The sequence below is a fragment of the Pinus tabuliformis genome, chromosome 7 (assembly GCF_031772625.1).
Source record: "Pinus tabuliformis cultivar Carrire ecotype Pingquan chromosome 7, CPIR1, whole genome shotgun sequence".
NCBI lineage: Eukaryota > Viridiplantae > Streptophyta > Pinopsida > Pinales > Pinaceae > Pinus > Pinus tabuliformis.
Genome location: NC_142293.1, coordinates 1,994,878,194 through 1,994,885,016, shown reverse-complemented (window position 1 = coordinate 1,994,885,016; position 6,823 = coordinate 1,994,878,194).

Genomic DNA, 6,823 nt, shown 5'->3' with positions numbered 1-6,823 from the left:
AACTCTTTCCTAGCTAGAAATTCATTGAAGGGAAAAGATTGCTTATCATCTTAAGTGCATTTTTTAGTGATTTCGAGTCGAGTCTTCACACCACAAGTTTCATCTCCGCACCTCTTGACTTAAACAAAAACCAATAAAAATAACGCTTAAAGTAAAATCTATCTAGTAATCTTTTTATTTCTAGGGCTCTATTACACCAACATAGCTTAGGCTAGTGTCTTGGAGTAGGGAGTAATTAACTCTCCAAGACAGTAAAACAAACAAGTAGTTGTATCTTGCGGTAGGAGAAAAATCCGATTGTTACATATATGCTCTAGGAAAGCTCCTCTTAAAGGAGAAGCATGAGATCGTGTCCGAACCAGTGTGGGAATCAATCCTTCCTCATTGGGAACGACACCATATATTCACGTATTAAAAACGGTAAACCTCGGATTAACCATTGTTGAGGAGCCTGGGGTCACTTGTTGGTAAACCTTGGATTATGTCAAGGAGCCTTTAAGGGGATTGAGCTTGTTACTCTGCCCTTGCGTGCGTATCGGATCGTAGACTATTCCCCCAGGTATATTTTTTTCCGTTGGTAACCATAGTGACCATATTCTATAGGATTCTTCCTAAGGTGACGGTGGAGGGAAGATCCCACTGTACCTGGACCAGACGTCGGCTAGACTCACTTGGATTTTCTGGGGGGTTCTCTTCACTCGAGACGGTTTAGTGGAGGAAATTGTGCCAGTCTATTCATTAAGCAGGTTGCCGATGTAACTGTTCCAACCGCCATTCCTGTATTGAACTCTGTGACGTTGGATTTCATCACCAACTAGTGTTTTCAGTACGGAAAGTTACTGTTTGTGTGTGGTTTGATCTCCTAGATTCTTTAGGCATGTGATTCAATTTGTTTGGTTCTTTAGAGGCTTTAGGTGGTTTTCATTGAGATTTTACTTTGTTTCCGTGTGAAGTAGTTAAAATATTTAATCGTGGCTGAATTACCAAGGAAGTATCGTAGACTTCGGGGCCAAACTCCTAAGTTTTCACCGAGCCAGCCTGAAGGGTTAAGAGCCCTTGTAACTCCTAGAGACAGTAGAGTTGGGTCACTTGAAGAAGGAGAGTCTTCTTTAGTGGTACATCCTGATTATCAAGCTCTAGTAGCAGATTATAATCCACAGTCTGTGTTTGTTTCCGAAGTTACTGGTAGTTTTTCATATACTAGTGATTTAGGTGAGGAACTTGAAATATCTGAACCTGAAACTGAATTTGCTGCTACTCCAACATCGAGATTTACCTCTCCAACTTCTAGTGGTCCTGGTTCACCCAGGGTAGAAAGAATAATTACCCAAAATATTCCTTTTGGACTTATAGCTATTGAAGAACTTGCTACTCCGGAAGAAGAAGAAGGCATCCCTATCCCTGAAAATCAACCTGTTATAGAACTTAGGGAGCGTGAATCAATCTTTTACAGTCCACCTAGGAGCAGTGCTTGGTATCTTTTATTGACTAAATTTTTGGAAAACCGAGGACTAAGTTTTTCACCACCTCGTATTCCTTCTCACCCAACACCTAGGGGTTACTATCCTCCATTAAATATGTCAAGACAGTCGTCCATGTTTTCTCAATCTCCAAAAACCTTTTTGTACGGCGGTCCTTCTGTTCCCTCTGGGTATCAGTCACTTACTGGTACTTTTTCGGGAGCATCTCCTCAACCCATTGAACAAGGGTTATTAACTGGAAATAATGGAACTAAGTTGTTGAGTGTAGAAGATATTCTCATGATGTCAGGTACTATTCCTAATCCTCAACCTCAAGGTGGCCAGTTACCACCTGGGGGGTAGCCTCAAAGTCCTCAATTATCGCCTGGGGGCAACCTCAAGGTACCCAATTTGCGCCTGGGGGGCAACCTCAAGGACAGTACATACCTATGGGACAGTACGTTCCTCAAGGTCAACCCCAGACTCAATATGTACCTCAGGGTCAACCCCAGTATCAATATGTACCTCAAGGTCAACCCTAGTATCAGTACGTGCCTCAAGGTTATCAACCTCAAGGTCAGTACCCAACCCAAGGTTTCCAACCACCTTCCGGTCAATCATATGTCCAAGGAATTGGAAATGTACCTTTGAATTATCAACCCTACCCTCAACCCGGTTATGGTCCTCAATATTCTCAACCTGTTATGGGTCCGTACCCTGGAATGAACTTAGTGTGGGATCCATCTCAAACTCAACAGGTCTTGCAACCGAATGTACAGTTGTCATCTCAAACTAGACAACCCTTGGTTTCTGGTTCACCCCAGCAACCTGTCTAGTCTACTATTCAAACTTCTGTACCTTCTGTAGTTTCTCAGCCTGGGCCTAGTACGCCTCGTACTTCGCCTCAAATGGCTGTTGCAACTGCTGCAACATCTGTTCAATCTACCCCACCTACTTCTGGAGTATCGACAGCTTCGGTTTCTATTGTTCCTGTATCAACTCCTCAGACATCTTTACCTCAGTCTGGATCCACAATTCAAACTTCAGTTCAAATGCCTGTAGGACAACCTGGTTCAAGTACGGTTGTCACAAGTCAACCTCAATTTACTTATCAACCGTACCAGCGACAATACCAATTCGGTCCTGTTGTGCAGCAGCCAGTCTATCAGTGTCAACCGTACCCTGGGTATACATATCAACAACCTCAACAACCCCAGTACGGTCTGGTTAATCTTGGTTTTCCGGTAGGATATAATATCCCAAATGCAATTCCAATTCCTAGTTATCCTGGATATCCTCCTCCTGGGGCTGGTCTCATGACCTAGAGTTTTAGGGACCCTAATCGTCAGTTACCATTTATCGCAACTTTGGACTTGCCTGACTTGTCGCGCCTTACGAACGATCCCATTAACTATCTTCCGTTTTGGCCGCCAATACCGAATAAGTTGCCTAGTGATATTCCAAAGTTTGAAGGCAAATCAGGAGAGGACCTATCGAACCATGTGATGACTTATCACCTCTGGTGTGCGTCTAATTCCATTTCAGATGATTCAATCCGTTTAAGGCTTTTCCAGCACACTCTAATTAGTCTTGCGGCCAAGTGGTACATTGAGTTACCGCGAGCCACTTTTTATAATTTTAGTCAGTTAGCTACTTCGTTTTTGACTCATTTTCAGTTGCCAGTCAGATATGACAATGGCACAGAATTACTAACTTCATTAAAGCAGTCAACGTCCACTTACATTTCAGATCACATTCATGAATGGAGACGTCAACGAAGTTTAGTGAAAGTTTTTATTCCGGATCAGATCTTAGCCGAATGGTTTGTAAAATCTTTATTGCCAAAGATCATTGAGGATGTAGCTAAGGCCGGAGTCGTTACTGAGGAGCAAGTAATTTCTCAAGCACAGTACCTTGACTTAGTTTATACGCAGTCAGGTACGTTACACGAGAAAATCCCCGATCTTCCTAAGCAAAATCAAATCGCTGCAACTCCTTCAGGCTCTCATGCCGCTGATGGTATGATTGGTACGGTTAATACCAAAAGTAAGAAGAAGTCTTCCAAGAATTCTTATCCTATCATAACCTTGCCAGATTCCCCGACAGGAGATTCTTCCGCGGAAATTTCCGTTGATATTCATGTTGTAGAGTCATCTACAGCCAAATCAAAATCTGACAGTAAGAAGAAAGGGAAGAAGAAAAATAAAACAGATAAAAATTCGAAAGAGAAACTAGAAAAAGCGGAATCAAATGATGAGAAACGCAAACCCTGTTATCCTTGTCTCATTTGTGATGAAGAGCATTTTACAAGAGACTGCCCTCATCGAGCAGAGGTTGCAAAAATTGTCAAAGGTTCCCAAACACCTGTTGTTTTCAAGGATCCTTTTCCAAGTCAAGACAGTAAGATGATAGGTTCTTCCTCAAATGCCAATGAAGAACCCATACTGATGATGTCCCATGTTAGGATTGCCACTCGATCGCATGATTATGGAAGTAAAAGTCATGTTGATGGTAAAGAAGCAGAATCTTCTCATTCTAACCCATCAACCTCAGCTCCCAGTTCCAATCCGCTACAGATCGAGAAACCTAATCTAGACTTAGTAATCAAACCGCCCGCCAAGGGTATACTTCGAAAGTCAGCTTTCAATCCACATGCGAGAGCGGCTCAGAACTATAACATTGTTGAAGATTTAGCTGTTTCACCTTCAGCAATGTCGGCTTTAGAAGTGCTGCAATCATGTCCAGCACAGCGTAAATTACTATTGTCGGCTATAGGAGCTATTGACGTTCAGGACTCGAACCTTATAATTTTCGATCTAGAAAATAGTACACCGCGCTTACCTCATCAAATGGCTTTCCAGATCCCAGTGTTAGTAAAAAACAGACCTATTTATAGAACTGTAATTGATGAGGGAGCCTCAATGTGTATTATGTTGATACAGTGTTGTAGATTGCTTGGTTCTCCTTCGCTAAAGTAATCCTCAACGATTCTAAAGGCCTTTGATGGCTGTGGGTTTCATCCTTTTGGCATTCTACAGGATTTACCTATAGGGGTTGAAGGAAAAACTGTTAATCTAGATGTGGAGGTGGTTGATGCCCCTCTAGATTACAACCTTCTCTTGGGTCGTAGTTGGGCTTACGCTATGACAGCTGTCGTTTCATCGGTCTTTCGGCTTATAAAGTTCCCTCATAATGGAAAGATCGTAACTATAGACCAACTGACTTACTTTTCATCCGACCCAGCCTCTTCTGAAAGTATTCAGCATGTCGGCAAAATGACTATCCCATATAAGGATGTTGGAGTAGGACTAGTTAAAGATGTTGGTTTACTGGGAAATTTTCCTTTTCCTCCTATCAATGCATCATCTTCTACTGCAACCATTCATATGATTTTTTCAGACACTATTGTTTATGATGATCCTTGGATCGTACCTTCTAAATCTGAGGTAGACTCATTTGGTGATGTTATGCCTTTGAGTCCATATGAAATTGCGTATCAGGCCGTGCAGTCGCTTTGCGACCCATCTTCAACCAAAATTGACTTAATGAATGTGGTCCATGAGGAATCACTTTCAACATCAAACTCGGATTCAACAACGTTTTCTGAACGTGTTCACACTGATGAGAAAATTCGTGAAATCCTATGTGTTGATGATTTACCATGGGAGGATATTCATCATAGATTTTCGTTTTTACCCGAGAGTGATCATTTAGAAAATGATTTTTCATCAATTTTTACGACTGAATTTGTCAAGGAACCTTAGAGTCCAATGAAAAATATTGATTCAGAGTTAAATTTGGGAAACATTTCTCGAACTATTACTATTGATATTTCGGTTAAGCCTGGAATTGTTGAAAACATTCATATAGGTGCCTCGTGTACGGAAGATGAATTTCAAACATATAAGGCCCTATTTCAAGAATTTTGCGACGTGTTTGCCTGGTCATATGAGGAAATGCCAGGAATTGACCCCGCAATTGTTGTCCATGAAATCAAAACTTACCCGAACGCTAAACCCGTCCGACAACGTTTGCGTCAGATCCACCCACGAAAAGTTGCTGCTATTAAAGCAGAAGTTGAAAAATTACTCAAAGCAGGTTTCATTTATCCAATTCCGTTAACGGATTGGGTATCGAATATTGTTCCTGTTAACAAAAAGCAAGGGACAATAAGAATATGTCGCGATTATAGGGACATTAATCGAGCCTGTCCAAAAGACAATTACCCAACTCCCTATATCGATCAAATCATTGATGATTGTGCCGGCAGTGAAATATTCTCCTTCATGGATGGTTTTTACGGATACAATGAAATCAATATTCTACCTGCTGATCAACCAAAAATAGCTTTCATTTGTCCATGGGGGACATTTGCTTATTGAAAATTACCTTTTGGGCTCAAGAACGCGGGGGCAACTTTTCAAAGGGCCATGTCTTACATGTTTCATGACATCAAGCACATTGTGCAACCCTATCTCGATGATTTTCCTGCTCATTCATTACATCGAGCTGATCATCTCATCCATTTACGAGAAATCTTTATGAGGTGTAGGTATTATCGGATTAGGTTGAATCCACACAAGTGTGTTTTCTGTATAGAAACGGGTCGGTTATTGGGGTTTGTTGTTTCGAAAGCCGACATTCACGTCGATCCCTCGAAGGTTGAAGCTATTGTCAAATTGCCTCCTCCTTCGAGTCTTCGCCAACTCCAAAGTTTGCAAGGGAAAGCAAACTTTTTGCGTCGATTCATTCCTAACTACGCCGAGATTACAAAGGGTTTTACCCGGTTGGTGAAACAGAATACTCCATTCTATTGGGATGAGATAGCTGATAAATCTTTTGATGCACTAAAACACGCGTTGACCCATGCATCGTTATTGCATCCTCCCAACTACAACCAGGACTACTTCTTGTATCTCGCCGCTTCCCATTCCACCATCGGAATGGTGTTAGTTTAGGAAGATGAATTCGGTACTGAACATGTGATATATTACCTTAGTCGAACTTTAAATCCAACTGAGCTAAAATACTCACATGTGGAGAAATTGGCATTGGCAGCTGTTCAAGCTGTCCAACGTTTTCGTCATTACATTTTACTACGTAAAACTACAGTAATTTCTGATTGCAACCCTATGATCTATATTTTAACCAAGCAATTGCTAGGGGGCAAGTACTCCAAATGGATTGTGATCCTGCAGGAGTTCAACCTGGAATTTGAAAAGTCTAAGTCGAAGAAATCTTTAGTTTTTGCGGAGTTAATGTGTGACTTCCCGCGTGCTGACACGGAAACTGTGGTGGAGGAGCCCATTGTGGACGAATCCTTGTTTCTAATCAGAACTTTAGATCCATGGTATGGGGATATC